The sequence below is a fragment of the Aythya fuligula genome, chromosome 1 (genome assembly GCF_009819795.1).
Source record: "Aythya fuligula isolate bAytFul2 chromosome 1, bAytFul2.pri, whole genome shotgun sequence".
NCBI lineage: Eukaryota > Metazoa > Chordata > Aves > Anseriformes > Anatidae > Aythya > Aythya fuligula.
Window position 1 is genome coordinate 70735171 of NC_045559.1, and position 18238 is coordinate 70753408.

The 18238-nt window shown below is 39.9% G+C and overlaps 1 protein-coding gene across 2 annotated transcripts in view; it reads left to right on the forward strand.

Annotated features, from left to right (window-relative positions):
* Positions 1-18238, forward strand: part of DUSP16 (dual specificity phosphatase 16) — a 67342-nt gene that overhangs the window by 16568 nt on the left and 32536 nt on the right. For both annotated transcript variants that reach the window (XM_032184349.1, XM_032184358.1), the window contains one exon: positions 11135-11215. The gene's annotated coding sequence lies outside the window, so the exon portion shown is untranslated. The remainder of the gene's footprint in view (positions 1-11134; positions 11216-18238) is intronic.

The following is an 18238-nucleotide window of genomic DNA, read 5'->3' on the forward strand; positions in this document are numbered from 1 at the left end:
AGTGGGTTCAAAATGCAGTGAAGAAGAGGGTGGTTCTGTTGCATGTGATGACATGATAGGATTCTGTGGTGATGACAGCACGAGTTTTTTATTCAGATGTTCTTCCTGAAGCTTGTGAGCTTTGTCTACTCACTCCTTTTGGAAGAAAGTCCTTATGTGCCTGTGAGTAGCTAATGCAGAAAAGGATCGTGCTTTTCTGTGGTTACAAGCTCAAGTGCTGGTAGTAACGGCGCTGCCCACTTGTAGGCAGGAAGACAACCAGAAGTTCTAGGTATAGCTATACCTCTTATGCTGCTGGATGGAGTGGGGCAGTTTCTTTTTTGCACTTGTGAGGGGCTGAAGTCCAGCAAGAGAAATCTTGTCCCCTTCTGTTTTCCTGGATCCAGTGTACTTGAAGCTCTCACTAAGCTTCCTAAGAATACTTTTGTTAATTGTAATTGTCTGTGTAGTATAGTTTGACAAGATTAACAAAGCATGGAGAGCACTTCCTACTGTTAGCTTTAACGTTTTTCTTTTAATGACAAAGTTCCTTGGATTTGGCACAGTCTGTCAGCTGCAGCCTTCTGAAGTACAAATAGTGATGACATGGCATGCAGCGCAGCACTGGTAAGAGGATATTTGGGCCAAGGACTCATAGCCTAGCTCTTACCTTTTTGCATAAGATTTTCTTTAATGGGAATGTGGAGCAGATGGGATCTTGGTTAAATAATTACTCCCTGATGGAGTGAGTACCGCCCCAAGGAACGCAGTGATGTAACCTGTGTCCCTGCTGTGCTGTATAGAAATGAGGAAGGTGCATGCAGGGCTTGCACAAGCAGTCTTCATGCTGTCACTTTCTAATTCCAGGGCACTCAACTCTGCAAACTCTCTGGAAGGAGTTCTTAATCTGAGGTTTTACATAATTTGTACCAGTAGAGCAGTAATCCTCTATGGGGACAGGTCCTCCTTTCCCATGCAAGTAGTGAGCTTGGCATGGTTAAAGCCAAAGTTACATCAACTCTTGGGGACAACTGTAAGTTTTGTGGTTTAACATCTAGTAGTCAGGTTCGTCTTTTGGGGGAAATAGTGTCCTTCTCTTCTCTTTCAGTCTAGCATATTCTAGCATATTCTCACTCAACTCTGAATACAGACCACCCCTGCTGTCTGCAGCAACTTCTGTGTGCTGGTGGTAAGATTATTCTCCATTCCTTATTCCTATTCTGCATGTTTGAGCAGAAAGAATATCACAAGCTTAAGAGATCATCTGCTTTCATTGGTGTTTGGTACTGAGATTGCATACAGCAGCAATTGCAGAACAAATCGTTCTTGATATGGCAGTGCAGCTTGAGATGCTCTGCCTAGTCCATCTGCCCTACACTGGGGAGTGCTGTGGAGACAGTGGTTGGCTCAGGTTTGGAAAGCTCTGTAGCTGTGTCATGGGGTAAGCCTGTGCAAATAGACTCTCCTTTCTATGAAGGCTAGCTTGAACACTAAGTTGCTGGTTTTGTTCAGAGCTAGCTCAGGAGTCTTGGATTTAGACATCTCTTCTATGCATGACAGATTATATGTCCTTGCACTGAAGCATCTTGCCCAATGCATGTAGAATATCGGGAGAATTTAGCTGCCAAACACGTTTAAAAACAATAATACCTGCATCTTTTGGCTTTTTGACCAAAATTCAGGCATATGGCCATAAGCATACCAAAAGGCATATCATTGATGACTAGGCTCCTTGCAAAACCTGAAGGCTGTTCTCAAGAAGATATATGTAGTTATGCTTTCAATGAAGTGCCAGAAAACTGGGCAAAACTATGCTTGAAAGCTGGTGGTGAGAACATGATTAAGAAGAATGTTTTAGTCCTGGTTAAGCATTGTAGCTACAGGAAGACCAGATGCATTTTCTTTCAGATCTGTCAGAGGATTTTTGTTTGTTTGTTTGTTTCTCTTTTGCCTGTTGCATGGATGATTTGATTTCAGAAGTGTGTGCCTAACCATCTAGCTTGAGCCTTGTGTGGTGGCTGCAGAGGAAGAAGCTTGAAGGGGGGACGGGAGGAGTGCTTCTCCTTCCTTTCTTTCCTGAGAAAGAAAGCAAGCAGTGACCTCTGGCTTTGTGGTTGTTTTAAACTCTTTTCCTGCACATTTTGACCTGTGCTATAATAATATCAGTGATTTAAAATGGAGGTGATTTTTTTTTTTCCTGGAAGAGATTTCTCACCTAAGTCTGCATATCTGAAACAATTTTGGCATTCATTAGTAGGAATTAATACCATTGTAGGTGGCAAGCTATCTAGCTAATGTTTATTCACAGTCCAAATAGAATGAAAAAACAAACAAAAGCAGGCAACAAACACATGAACTCTACCTATTGCTGTCATAACTATACAAGAGCAATTGTGTCTAATCTCACCTATCATCGTTGTCACAGGTATCTTTACATCAAATCTTAGAAGTGAAGGAAAAGAAATTTGGTTTTATTTGTAGGTTGAAATGGTCAGAGCTTTTTAGGTAACCTTGAAAACCCATTTTTAAGGAAACCATCTTCTTTCATGTGAGCGTCTCTGTGTTGAGGTGTGTGTGCTGGTTTTGTTTTGTTTCCAAAATGCAAACTTTTTTTCGGACAGGGGCTGTAAGCGTTTTGTACGGAGAGTGAATTTTGTTGTTGTTTAAATGGATTGGTTTGGGGAAGATGGGTTTGCATTCCTAAAACTTTGCCCTGCTTGAAGTTTGAAATTAGAACTGTGAATGTAAAGGTAAATCCAGGTCAAGTTTTGTTAATGATAAACTATTGGATTAACTCAGAGAAAAGTTTGTTTAGGAGGGGGACTGAGATAATATGGTTAGACCCTGTATAGTAGAGGGGCAGGTAATTTATCAAATAGCAAAGGATTAGTAAGAGTCAAGATGTGCGAAATGCTTTCTATGTATCTGGTAATTTTTTGATGACTCCGTGATTTTCTTGTTTTGGTGTTAATTCCATGGATTCAGAGTCAGGGTGGTAGTGTTCTTTCTTTGACGATCTTTTCAGTTTCTTTTTGTCTTTTATCGCATATTTTCAGTGATGTTGCTTCAGCCAGAATGTTTCCATAAGGAATGTGATTCATTGGGTAATTTATGACATACTTCGGGATGTGCTTTGGACTTCTTGTTTTCCTGTTTGGGAAGAGGGACAGGCTGGATGAGGAGATGTTTTGGCAGTCTAGGCTTCTGTTCCTGTGTCACAACTTGGTTCAGTTTCGCGTCTGTGTGTGTGAGAGGAAGGACTTGTGCATTCTGGAGTTTGTTCCCTCCCTCTCCTCTCTCTCCATATTAACTGGTCTCAGAAAAGATGTTCTCTCTCCTTGTGAGACCTGCCTTTCCTGTATCCTTGGGCAGTTGCAGATACAACAGCAATAGCAGGGATCAGCTGGATGCAGCATGTGAACCAAGTCCAGGCGTTTTCTTTCATAGAATAACTGGAATTTAATGTGATGCTGGCAATGACCATAAGATAATGCGCCTTTTCCTGATTGAGTAGGATAATTTCCTAAACATGTTAAAGGAGTTCTTATGACAGCATTGTTCCATGAAAACCTGTGTAGTATAGGTTTGAACATCCTGACATTATAATTTATTTAATTTTAGTTTGTTTGGATGTTTGTTTGGTTTTAAATCTCTATGTTGGGAAACGCAGCATCATGAAGAAGAGTGGGAGAGTCTGGGCTAATACTATGTCTCTGATGGTGTAGCCCCAAGAGAAATTCAACTCTTACTTTTGCTTCGGCTGAGTGTTTGCAAGGGATAGTTCCTGTGATTGGCTGCTGTAGTGGGAAACAAGTAGATTAGCTGCAGTTAGGATGTATGTAAAGCATAGATAATTACTGATGGCTATAAAATGAGTGAAACTGTGGGAATTATAATGAGCTGATAATGAGCTTGCAGGTGATGATTTTCAAATGGACATCATTTATTTTTATTTTTATTTTTAACCTACAGTGGTATTTTCAGTGGCTTTCACCTACTTCCACCTAAGGATTTTTTGTGCCTTCTAGTTAGAAAGGAACTACACAAGAGTCTGATCAAGCCCTTCGGAGAGGATGGTGGGGTGAGGTAGAGTGGCACCTCAGAGTGGTAACCCTAACCCTAACCCTGCCCCATTGGACCTCCCAGGTGAGAATTCTTCTCCAGCAGCTGCAGGTCTGTCCACCCACCATGTGTCTCCCCTTGGCTGTGCTGCCTGCTGTGGCACCCTCCCATCCAGAGGAGAGGGATGGAAGGGGCTAACAGCTGCTTTTAAAACGTCTCCTTTATCTTTTTCAGGTTAATTTTGCCATTCAATCAAAATAAGTAGCAATGCTGGTTTGAACAGCTGCTTGACTTGGGTTTAGTTAAAGATGTTTGCAAAAGGTTAATGCTGGGTCCTAGGCTTATTTGAAGTTTTGTAGCTGGATAAACTTAAAATATTCCTGTGCCTTGTAAGCTATCTTCTTTGTTAACATGCTTAAAAACTCTGTGGCAAGTTTTGTGTCAGAAATAATAATGAAAATAAAAATTCTTCTAACATTCAAAGTTGTACAGACAGATTAGATTCTCTGTGTGAGTGTGCTTGTTTTTTTGAGGATGGTTTCATAGGAAGCATTTCTGTAGTAAGCCCTAATTCAGTGGGATGCCTTGCATCCTCAAGAGTTAATCAAATTTAGGTAGAATACAGGGACATTTAAAGCTTCTTTAGGTCGAGTAAGGATGGAGAAAGATAGGTTGAATTAGTTCAAAGCACCTGTTTTCCAGACCTTTTAACAAGCAGTTCTGTTTTGGATGTTCACCTCACCTAATAAAGGTGAGGTCTAGAATGGTAGCCTGGATATGCATACATGTTCTTAAGCTTCAGTAATTTTTTTTAATATATACATTTTTTTTAAGAAAAACAACCCCCCACGCAAAACAAAACTGTGCAGTATTTGACGGGAAGCCAGTGTTACTCCCTTGAAACTGGAGTGGCATGCCTGAGTCAGTGAAGTATGAGCTCAGAATCTGGCAGAAGCCTTTTGCACAAAGGAAGGCTGAAAGAGTCTCTCAGGAAGCCTGTATACTGCTAAATGTGGCATGTTTGAACATGAGACTGACATCATTGTGAGTTCATAGTAGTGAAAGAACAAAGTATCAGCCACAAATTAGACTGACCTAATTTTTAAGTCACTTCTAAAAGCTTAATAGCACAGTATGTTGCTTGTTCGGGCTGTTTATTTCTATCCCGACCTCTTCCTACTTAATTAAACTACAAGTTAACCCTCTGAAATGTTGAAGGAGTTGTTCAGGAAGGTGTGTGTATTTGAGGGGTGCTGCAGACTTCCTTCCTTGGCTGTTTTTCCACCCTGACCTAAACCTTTAAATAAAGGAAGTGATTAAGGACCACCCATCGTACACCTTTATCCTTCAGGATCAGTTTCCTGGAGGTAAAAAATTAGGATTGCATACCAAACCCTAACTTACGCATATGGGCTGCTCACATACATGCAAGTTTCTTTGTGTAACTGGAAGTCTGTCTGAAAGTTGTCAGACCACTTGCCAACAGTATCAATGGGAATATATTTATAATTAGTAAGTTGTTATAAAACTGAGCAATATTTTTTATTGATGAAGCCATGATCATTAAAAAATAAAGGGATGTGACATTTCTTCCCAGTGTTCATTAGGCTCCACATGCACTGAAATTTATCCATCTTGTTGATATATTACTTCAGTTATTGCAGAAGTATATTGAGCCCTCCTAGCTTGGGATTACTTTGGCAAAAGTCAGTTCCTTTCTGGTTATTATTGAAAGGACTGTGTAAAAACAGAGCACCTCTAGAAATTGTGAAGAAATATAAAATCTTGTTTGTAGGTTTTTACAAAACTGTACATAGATGTAAGCCTACTTCAAGCAGTATAATACATGTAGATTAGTAACTTAAGTGACTAGTTTTTGTTTCTCTGCTTTTCAAAATCCTTTCAGAATCCAAGCAAGGTTGCTACAAAACATTTCTTTCTGACACTAGTCTTTCACAAAGACCTGTATCAGATGATAACAGTGGAATTTACTCCCACTGTTTGGTACTGAAAGTTTCTGTTTTTCAAAAATTTAAAATCCCTGTTCCCTTTTAATTCTTGCAACCTGAATATAATGGTGATCACATTTTGTCAGATATTCCTAAGGGGGATTACTATGCTTTGTGGTTGTGTCACTCTTCTTCCTCTATTGAAATGGCAGTGTTTTTAATGATGTAAGAGGCAGAGCTGGGGAATGTAAGTCACCCTCCGCTTTCTCCTTCTGCTGAAAGGAAGGTTCTATATGATTTCTTTTTTCAGTCATGTAGTTACCACAGGAGAAGTGTGGCTTTGGCACCACTGCAGGTGCTGTACGACATGACTCAAATATCAAGAAACGCTTAGGATCCTTTGGCAAAGAGGTGCCAGAGCACAGTGTGTGCAGCATGGCTCAGTGAGCTGCTGTGACTTATGTGCTTGTTCCTGAGCTGAGGCCATGCTGTTATCATCTCATCAATTAAGAGAAAATTTGAAAACAGTTGTAATAAGCAGGCCAGAACAATTACCTTTGTGGGTAGAAATTATGCAGGGATGCAACACGCAAAATGCAGCACTCATGTGAACTCTCGGGAGCATTATACCGCGGCGCTCAGGTTGGTCCCGCCTCCTCTGGATCTCAGAGTTTATGTATTTTCTGGGCCTCAGCTGCAGGTTGGTGGTTACTCTGTCAGAGCCCTCACCCCTCAGCATGGGATGCCTCCTTGCAGGGCTGCTGCCACTGCCAGGTGTCTGGGGAGGCCTCACAGCTTGTCCCGCTAGGCCGTGATCGCTGGGAGCTGGCGCCACACGCCGTGTGCATCTTCTTTTCCTTCTCCACCCCCACCTCCAGGTGGGCAGGCTGGTCCATGTTTGTGGGCTGTTTTCGGCCAGCCATTCTGTTTCCTTGCCATGTCAGTGTCATTCGTGGAGAAACCCTTAAGCTTAACTGCTTTGCTGAGTAGTACTGAGCTTACGTACATGTTTAGGTGTTTATTGGGCCCAGCATCCCTTCTGATATCTTCAAAGCCATGAAAGTGTAACTGCTGTGGCACATCCCAAAGGATGCTTCTCTGTGTTTTTATCTCTGTGTAGCACACACTGTGTAAAATAGTCATTTAGCTTTGAGCTTGCAGAGGTTCTTTGGCATGACTTCGAAAAAAGATGTCATTAACATTTGCTAGGTGGGCTTTGTAAACTTCTAGATGCCTCTCTTTACAGCTGAGAGGACATGTGAGCAGTGTGGTACAGCACTGTATTTTCAGGCACAAGCAGGAAGAGACAAAGTATTAATGTTGACAGTTTAAAAATAAATAAATAAATAAATAAATAAATTCCTTCCAAACTTTCTCATGCCCTGATGTGAACGGGTTGAATGTTCATGTTGCCTTCCGGGAGAACTGGTGTCATTTCCTCAAACGGCTGAAAGACTATTGCATTTTAACCCACAGCTTACCGTAAAAGTAGTTTACAGATCTGTTCTTAAAGGAGATTGACTCACTGTGATATTTAGTCATTCGGTTTTAGAAGAGCATCATTAAAGAGTCTGTTGTAAGAAATTCACCCCTGCCTTGCCTAGAAGCTATTCTGATTTGTTTCCCTATTAAGATAGCATCATTATCCCCTGCCTTTAATCCATCCTAGTGCTTGTGTGAAGCCTTTGGATCCATCTTCTGTTTTCATCATACAGTGACCACAAAGCAGGTTAGGGTTGCATATTTTATTTTATTTTATTTTATTTTATTTTATTTTATTTTATTTTATTTTATTTTATTTTATTTTATTTTATTTTATTTTATTTTATTTTATTTTATTTTATTTTATTTTATTTTATTTTATTTTTTATTTTTGGCTCCTTTATTTACAGGCCCACATAACTTGATCAACTCTGTTGGAATGTCTTCCCCTTCATGGCTCTCACTAGACAAAAGGCTAACTCAAAGGCTATCCATTATCTGAAGGCTCCAAGGTCCTATCTTGTCTTCTCTTTCAGGAAGACCTTTTAAAGAAATAGCATGAACTATTAGGACTGCTGGGTTTGATGGTTATTTAGCACTACTCTTCAGAGCACTCATCCTCATTTTAGTCTGTTTCTTAGCAAGAAGGTGACCACATAAAGTACAAAGTCACTATTTGCATTGGTCTGCGTAGCTGCAGAGAACGCAGCCAGTGATTCAGGGCGTGCAGGCGGTGTACTAGTTGGAAGCCTTGGTGTCACAAAAGCGGCTGCTGTAAACAACTCTTGTTCTACAAAGAGTAAGGATGCATGGGGATTTCAACAGGCTGAAGAGGTATAAAGTAGTTTAACCCTTTGAGGTGTTGAGTTTATGTGTCTTTAAATTGAATGCTAAAATCCAATTGCTGTTAGAGACTGGCAGGTGTGAAATTTGCCAGTTGTCACAGCTAAGTGATGGATCCTATGTACAGGAGCCAACTAGCACTTGTGATGTGTATTGTAAGGATAGATAACTGTCCTCCCGTGTTGAGAACAGTTCGTAAACTACCGTAGTTCTTGGTTGGATCTCTTCAGACTCAAGACTATATAGAATAAAGCAGACAAGTTTTAAAGCTTGCCAGCACTGGCTAAACAGAGTAATAAGTTTTATGCTAGATGCTTCATACAAGATCAAATGTTTGTGAAAGGTGAGGTATAAAGTTCCTTAGAAGGATGCTGTGGTGCTTGACAAGTGGTGCTTGAAGTCTCTCCCTTGCTTCTAACTTGTTTGGTGCACCACAACTCCAGCTGTGGGAGGAACGCTCTTTGTGACCAGACTGGTTGGGTTCGTTTAGGTGCAGTTTTGGGAAGGCCCTAAGCAAGAAAGGAAAAAAGGCTTCAATTTCTAATTCTGGCTAATCCTGGAAAATAAAAAAAAGGTATTTAAATAAGGCCTGGAGGACTTATTATTTGCCAGAAGTAAGTAAAAATGCAAGCGTATGTCCTTTTGTAATTCACCGTAATTGAAAGGATGTATATTTCTTTTCCTAAAGTCAGCAGAAAAATCCTGGCCTCTTAATGATGAAAGACTTTAAAAGAAAGAAAGAAAAAAATAAAATTAAAAAACAAACTACCTTTATCCTAAGCAGGAATTGCTGAAGTTTCCCCTTTAATCTTGGGTGGCTCATTCATATTTCATTTAATTGTAATATAGTATCCTCTCTTTCCCTCCCCCTTCTTACCACCAAGGCTAAAAAGGAGGAGGGGAGATATAAAATGTTTCCGAAAATTACAGGAAATGTCTGTTCCTTTAACAGCATTGCCAGGGAATTTCCAAATGTGCTTAATGCTTATGGCTGGACTTGCAGCAGCTCAGTCTTCAATCATGAGTGGATCCTGTTCTAAAAATATGACACCTCCTTCCAGTAAAATATGTCGAAATGAAGTATATGCTTTGTTTCTCATCTGCTTTGCAGAATTAATTCTGCCTAATGGAGAAATGAGGGTTTGGTGACTGCTTTAAACTCCTGATTTCTCTCTATTCTATAAATTGCAGATAAGTATATTACATTGTTTTGTGAGATGGTAGTTTACTTGTAAGGATTTTGGAAAGGCAGGGATGGCAGGTACTAGTGAACTTGAACACTGCCTGGCAGCTTTCAGGGAGCCTCCAGAAGTCACACGTGAAGCATTAAGGAACAAAATGGGGGATACTTGTTGTTCCATTACTTTGTTTTGGTGGACTATCACAACATGATCTCTGATCATGGGGTCTTGTCTCCAGGCAGAACCCTATCTATGTTAAGCACTGGGTAGTTCTCATTTCCAAGGGTAGGATTGGAAATGGAGAACATGGCAAATATGATAGGATGAGCTTGCTCTTCATTCTCCACTGCCTTCTGGTGGGATTCTGCCCCTGGGCTGGGGAAAGGAGCAAGATCTGCCAAGCCTCTTGTGAAGCTTGGGAGGATATCTGCCAGCTGCAACAAGGATGGGAAACACAGACCTGGCAGTCTTCGGCAGATCCTTTATTCTATCTCTCTGCCCTATGTGTTAGTGATGGGATGGACAGGCAGGAACCTCTCAGGAACACGTATGTGGTGAAGGCCCCACTCAGGGTGTCCATCCCAGCAATCAGAGCCTAACCTGAGAAGCGAATTTAGTTACTTATCTGGAGGACTCTAGCCTCATGTTCTACTGTTCGCGTTTACAAGCTTTTTAGAGCAGGTAACTGAAGACAGCGAGGTGGTTCTTGTAGCTTCTTTCCTTGTGAGGTGAAGATGGTTTTGAATCTGTTCACTAGCTTTCATAATACGGTCTGCCCCCTGCTGCAGTGTCTCTTCATGACTGTGATATCATTTACTACGTGGTTCAGAGCCACTCCTGGATTTCGTAATAGGGCAATGCTTGACAGTAGTTTATTACCATGGTTTATGTTACAGTGATTGCTAAGCAGAGTTGTCAGCTCTTGATAGTAATGATTTGAATCCTGTTTAGCTGGCCAGGAAACTGTTGGAAATTGACACTAATGTGTTTATTCTTATTTCCTCATATGAAGGTTATAATTTAATTTGTTCATGTAGGAACGGCAGGTGCTTTGCATAGAGTTTATAAGGGTATGACTGTATGTAATGATTGGTGACATCAGTGTTACCAGTTTCCAGGGTTGGGTTTTTACTGTGGGGAGGTGGGATTAACTAGCCAGGATGTAGTGTTTCGTTAGCCTTTGTCCATTCAAAATACAGCTGTAATCAGACTGACTTAGGCCACTCTCTGTTATATACAGAGAAAGATTTAGTGAATTTACTTGAATTCATGTAAATGCATCACCTATGAAGGCTAGTTACAAATCAGTTTTTTAGCAAAGAGATGTGTCAAATTGTTTCTGTGGCTTTATGGCTTTTAAGCTCCAGCTTTTATTTATTTATTTATTCTTTTAAAGCTAGTAGAAACATTTGCTTTTTTTTTTTTTAATTTCCTTTCCTTTTTTCCTTTAGAAAATAAGTATAACAACTTTCTGTTTCAGACCCTTTCTCTTTAAATGAGTACAAACATTTAGAGATCTCTTCTCAACTAGGTTTTTATGTGTTTGGGAGAGTTTTACAGTAAAATGACTTCACAAAGTGTGAAATCTGTTTTCATTTTTTTGACTTGTAATAATGACTTTTTCTTTCCTATGTTTAGGTGTTTCCCTCTTCTGGCCTTTGTATGTGGACCACCACACTCTGTCCTGTTCAGCCCATTTAGAATTTGACTCAAGTGTAGGTGAGTAATTGGTTTTAACATGAAATGGTAATGAATTATGGAGTGCAATAAAAGTACTTGAAATTTTTTTGTGGCTTTGACTTGATCATATGGGAGCATAATCTCTTAACAACATATTGAAATTTTCCCTGGCTGTCTAGAGTCCCAGGCAATAGGAAAATGAAAATACTATGTATTGTACCATTTGTTTGCAGTGGATTAGGTAAGCTTTTATTGTAAATTTCACAGAACTATATGCATTGAACCTACAATGAAAAAATATTTTGAAATAGAATGGGTGGATAAGGGAGTCCCCAAATAAAGCTGTTGAATAGAGTGATGTAACATACCAACAGCATGTTCCAACACTTCTCATGACCTCACATTCTATCAGTCAGGTTTCCCTGCTACAACATGTAACAAACGTTTACTATTCCACAATGAATGTCAAACAGATTGGCTTCTTGGTAAACGCAAGTGATGTTCATCTAGTTCATTGCTTTGAGTTGGTGATGATGCATGAATGATTTTTGCAGGAACGTTGCATGTATTTGTGGGGTATGTTGAATAGGTCACCAAAATGTAGTGTTGGTGTGTTTGTTTTTTTTTCTCGTTTTTCTCACTTTTTTCTTGGCAGGAGAACAGATTTTCTTATTTATAACATTCTTACTTATATAAAAAACAGCATCTCACTGTTTTCTATAAATTCTATTTATATTTGTCTTGCTCAGCTATCTGATGGTGCTGGTGGTAAAAACGTCAATGAGCAGTAGGCAAGGACCTAAAAATCTAGTCTGGAGGCATATCTATGTACTTTATTCACAGGAAACTGATTTCCTTTCTGATTCCATCTGACCATGTTTCAGTTCTCTGAGGTGAGCATGCTGAAATGGGATTACTTTCCTTTAAAGCTTGTAACCAAAACAGAGTAAGTAATTAGTGAAGCAAGATGAAAAACAATGAACCACTTAACAGAAAATTCTCTTTTGTGTGTTTTTTTTTTTTCAGTGGATTATACCTGCCATATTCATGAACGTACTGTGTGTAAATGCATGTGGCTTCTAGGTATACAGGAAAGAGAAAATTAATACTATCCCATTTTGACTGTGCATATAGATCTGAAGTACAGATGCATGGGAAGTAGGACAGGAGGGAGAAGCCATTTGGATCATGCAAATAATCAAAGGAAAGCAGGGTGAAATTCTCAAAACTGCTTCTCTTTTTTGAACGCGGTACTTAAGTGACATTTTCTAAATAAAGAAAATTATATGTTTCTATTTGAGGGGTGTCCTTACTGCATTCCACTCTTGTACCAAGTGGAGTATGCAGGGGAAGGAGGGCGTTAGTCAGTGTTGATGAACCACCCCCCAGTTGACCTGAGGAAATGATCTGCATATGCAATGATAACACTTTGTTGACTCAGCTAAAGAGCTAAAAGATGCCCTCAGTCTCCCCAGCTGAGGAGCATGAGCCCTTACATCTTCTGTTAATAGGCTCATCTTTTAAACCATGAGCATTTGTGATCTCATTCCTGTGTGGTCTGTACAATGACAGACAAGCTATAGACTTGTTGTAACCTTAGTTACATTCTTCCCCAGACTTTGCACTTTATTACACAGTTGTTGGTCTCTGGAGAGTATTGGCTTGCTTGTTGAATTCAGAGGGAGTACTGCCATTCTTTACTTTTACTAGAAATCTTATTTCCCTCATGCCCAATAGACGTTTTGTGTTTCTGACTGCTGATGAGTAGCAACGTGAGCAGGGATGGTCTCTCCCTGTCCTTGTTTGTCACTTAGAATCACAGAATCACACAGAATCACAGAATTTCTAGGTTGGAAGAGACCTCAAGATCATCGAGTCCAACCTCTGACCTAACACTAACAGTCCTCCACTAAAACATATCCCTAAGCTCTACATCTAAATGTCTTTTAAAGACCTCCAGGGATGGTGACTCCACCACTTCCCTGGGCAGCCCATTCCAATGTCTAACAACCCTTTTGGTAAAGAAGTTCTTCCTAACATCCAACCTAAAACTCCCCTGGCGCAACTTTAGCCCATTCCCCCTCGTCCTGTCACCAGGCACATGGGAGAACAGACTAACCCCCACCTCGCTACAGCCTCCTTTAAGGTACCTGTAGAGAGCAATAAGGTTGCCCCTGAGCCTCCTTTTCTCCAGGCTGAAAAATGTAGCAGCTTGGGTGACGAGCATCTTTCCCGAACAGCTTTTACATGTATTTCCATCTTCCTGGGGCTGGGGAGGGAATGCAGTGGCTGTCACAGATTTTAGTGGAAAAATGGCTCACGGGAATGGGAATTCACCCTACGACTCTTAGATCAGAGTCCCTTTCTGATGCAGGAAGTTGTGTAGGCTTGTTTGTTGAGTATCAGGTGCCAGGGAATGGTGCTGATTGTAGGGGTACCGGCTATTGAACTACTTGCAGCTCCCAGCTCGGTAGTAACAAAGCCAGCTACTCTTTGCAAGGCAGCTGATGTGCCCACAGTGGCATGCATATGGAAGTTTAGAAAGTCCTACCTTTGTGCCTTGGTTCAGCTTTTGGGTTTCTTTTTTTGTGCTGGTGTCAATTCTGAGAAACATGAAAGTGAACCTGTTTATAGGGGAGGACAGTGTTTTTCTCATACGTGCATGTGTTTGCTTCTAGAAAGTGGAAAAATACAAGGCTCTAAAAATCAGCTCTTTCAGGTTTCTCAGGCTGAATATTCAGAAGCTTCCCTTCAGGACCTTGTGACGTTCAGATGCTGTAAAATTAATTTGTTGGCATTCTGTCATACACTGATGATGTATGTGAGAGCACTGCTGTAGGAACCTGACAAAGCAGGCATTAGTGATGGTGTAAACAAAATTGCTTAGCCTTTATGACACCAAGGTTCAACGTCAAGGTTATCTTATTACGTGAGCTAGAAGCCCTTCAGAGATTGTAGCAAGGCATCTAAAAGCTTTCTGCCAGTTCCTTAACCTAGCTGGAATTAGATCATCATTCTGAGAGTTTTTAAAATATGTTCTTTCCACATCTGCCTCTTTAAAAATAGCTGCTATGATGTGAGCCAAAGCCTGAGATAACTAAAACAAGCTTCCCTGTAAGAGATGATGTATGATGTAAGGGAGTCAAGGTGGTAGAAGTAGAAATTAAGACTGCATTCAAAATGCAAGTTCATTTGAGTGAAGAATCAAACACACAAGTGCCAGGTGTTTTGGTTGTGTGGTTGTCTGCTGTGCTCCATCTGAGCCATGTGGGACAGGGCAGGAATCCCTGAGACAAAAAGGGATCCTGTAGTTCTGTGCCACCATTATACATTCATATTAGAGGATCCAGTTTTGTTTGCATGGAAGATAGTAGGGTTCTTGTTATTTTGGTTCTTTAAACAATGTGGAGGGACTATAAAAATATTGGGCAAGTGTGGAGCAGAACTCTTTAATTTTACAGTGAGTTAAATGTTTAATTTTCTTCTTTAAAAGCCAACAAACAGTGCCTTATGTTTCAGCCCATTTGCAATGAGGAAGAAGCCATACTCTCATAGCTGGACTACGTTTCACTTTTCCTTAATGCTGATTTCAGGGTAGAACATCCTGTGACTAAGATGGTTTCCCAGCTTGAAGATCAGCAACATAATGGCCTGTTTAGGACAAAGCATTATATTGCATCATTTTATGAGACACTGTGGTGTCATACCATTGCAATCTAAGTCACAAGTAGAGCACAGAGAGCCAACAGCCAAGAAATTGAGTTTTTGCCTTTTTACAAACTATGACTGAAATGAAGCAGATATTTCAACACCTCCTAACAGCTGGCTGATAAGAGCAGTCACCAGGAAAGGGAGGAGGTCTCTGGTGTTTACCTAGAGCAAGAGACTGATAGTTTTTCATGTTTAGATGGGTCTCAAGGAAGAATCTAAAAGTCAGATAGTACCAGAAATGGAGAGAGTTAAATCAGAACAAAAACCTATAATTGAAATACTAGTTTGACAGGATCAGCTCCATTGGGCAGGGGAGGAACAACGTTTTTATCAAACACAATAATTTGAGATGGCATTACTTTCAGAAGTTTACCACTGTGTTAACACACGGCTAAATGTTAAGGTAATAGTGTTATTCAAGAAGCCCAGATGTACTAATAAACACATTCTTGATCCAGTCACCATATAGGACTGATTTGAGTTCTTTTAAGGCACTTCTGAAACAAACTTCTATCATCCAAGAAGGAAGAGTAAGATAAGAAGCAGAAAATGTTGAGAAGATAAGGAATTGTATACAAACTGAAAGTTGCAAATTAAAGATTATATATTTTTAACAGCCTCCATTTTAGTGTTCTGTGGTTTCCAGTGCCTCAGCTGCTTTATTTTCCTTTTATTACTTGAACTTGAAGTCAGCAATTTACCCATCAAAACAGACTGTCTAGCTCATGAACAAACTGTCTAGCTTACAGAACAGCTAGAGCCAATTCCCTCTATCGCCAGTGGAAAAGTTTTCATTGATTTCAGTGGGTTTGGTATCTGGCAGCCTTTGATGAAAGAAACAAAACAAAACAAAAAAGAGAGAATCATAATTCATGACAGGACATGTTAAAAGAAAAAAATGCAGAATGTTTTTTTTTTTTTTTTTTTTTTAATATAACACTACTATTATGAACTTTCACTTTTTTCCTCCTTGCTTAGTGGTGTAGTCTTTTGATACCTTCCAGCCTGTCTACAGAGAGCCTGAGGCCAGTATATAATGACTACTCTTTGAGGGGGAGCACACCTGCTAACCAGGTTGCAAAGACTGCTTTTTTTTAACAGACTTAAAAAATAGCTTGGTATAGTAATTTTTCCAATATATTTTGTAGTTTAGAGCAACATGCATTTCATTTCTGTATGCTTCTGTTTATCTGGACAAGCTTAAGAGTATTGGTGGTGCTATACAGTAATAGTTAGGGCTTATAGATAATCACATTTTGTCAACCTTCTGGGTGTTTATGTGAAACCTACTGTTTTTCTTGTAGTGGTACAAAAAAACTGTTAATATTAAAAACATGGAACAAGTTTGTTTCATTTAAAAAAATCATTTGTTGTTGCTGTTAAAGTGAAGTTTGTACTTTTTTATGAATCTAATTTATTTAAGAATTTGTATATATGAGTTTGTATAATATTAATGAGTAAAAGATCTGCTAACCTGAGATTTCTCACTGCTAAACACAACTGACTTGTTGTTACAACAGGACTTTTAATAAGCCATCCATAAATTAGTTTGAATTCATTACTTCTGTTGCAATTAAGATGAATAAAAGTTCATTTCAAAGTGAACCAGTAAGTCAACACTACAAATAAAATGCAACTTTTTCAGCTGAACCTGTTAAACTGAAGGTGTACAATTCTGTGTATTTGAAATTTTTTTTTTTACAAAAATCTTCATGTGTACCTGTATGTACGTTAAGAATCCAGGAAAATGAATCTTCATAACTTGCTCCTGATCGCAAATATGTCACTGCCCTAAGAAGGAGTGTCAATAAGATATTTATCTTTTTTATCCGGCCACTTCAGTCTTGTGGCAGTTGAGTTACTTTGCTTTGTCCCAGCCAACAGAAAGCAGAGGTGGAAAGACTGCTTGGGTCATGGGCTAGAAAGCATAGGCCACAACTGACATATGACCTGCTTGAGTGTGCACTTCCTTGTGCGAGAGGTGTTGCATGGTTTTGCTGACCTAAAATCACTTCTCCAGACAGGGAACGCTACAATGTGAAAGATGTGAACTGGAGAAATGTGATTTCTTGGCTTTTCCCAGCTCTGATTGCTCACTCCAAAACAGGTTGCCACACTAATGAAGTGAGGAATTCTTACCAGGCTTGTCCTTTAATGTATAAGGCTCCAACCTGTGATCTCCACTACCTCGGCTGAAGAAGCCACCAGCCACAGCTGCCCGCTGTTGCTGGAGTTGGTTACTTTGGTAGCTGAATGTGTGGCTCAACTTTGCTCCAGAGCTGCTGTTTGCAGCCTTATATAGATGGCTCTCTGTGTAAATATGCATGATTATACAGAGACCAAGTTTTGAGCTGTGGGAGCAAAGCAACTTGACTTATGCTTTCTACGGAATCTGTAGTTGCAGCACAAATTACACTAAAATGCAGCTAAATCCCTGAGACACAAACCACCATGGTGGCTATGTCCTACAGAGATGTGTTCCGTCAAAGTGTGTTTTGGGAGACTCTGAAGAGCCCAAGATCAACTGTGGGTCAGTTATACTAACAGATGGCAGTTTATTTACTGCTCCACTGCTGATGGTGTTTAGGCTGATGTGGTTCAGAGGATCTAATTTCACAGAAGCATAGTTTGCTTCAGTTATTATTTAGCATGCATGAAAAGTGTAATGCACCTCATGTAACAGTCCCAGTTGCTCCAGAAGGGCCAGAGACAGTCCCGAGTACTGTACATTTCAGCAGCATAGTCACAAGGCCTCTGTTTCAAGTCTGGTGATTAATTCAAATAAAACATTTGTGTCCTGATGCAGCATCTTGTTCTTCTGGTTTCTCTTCAACCATGCTCTCAAAGGAGAGAAGCGGATGCAAGTTTTTTGTCCTTTCTTTCGTACAGTTCCAGTTCTCAGATTTGCAGTGCTGGTTTGTGAAATACTTTCCAAGGCATTAAATTTTAAAAATGTATCTTAAGTTTTACAACTTCTTACATAAGTGGTGAAGTGCTGAAATGGGCCTAATTAGTTCTGCTATTGAAAGGAATACCATGATTTAGGGTGCTATCTCTTAATTATATTCTTACAAAGTCTTGGGAGGAGGGAGAACGAGTGGCAACAAAAGTCTGCAATTAAGACAGGCTATGTTGCCTGAAATACAAGATAATTGTCCAGGCAAGATTGTTGGAATAGATTCAGAGGCTGTAGTTGCAAATACTCGCTCTGAGATGTTTGGAATACACAGCAAAGAGAAGAACTTCTCAGGAGTGTATTTATTGTATGATACAGAGCACTATGCGGTTAGCCTCATAGCTGAATGTTTTGTTCTGCAAACTTCACAGCCTAATCTGGTTTGTGTTTTTTAT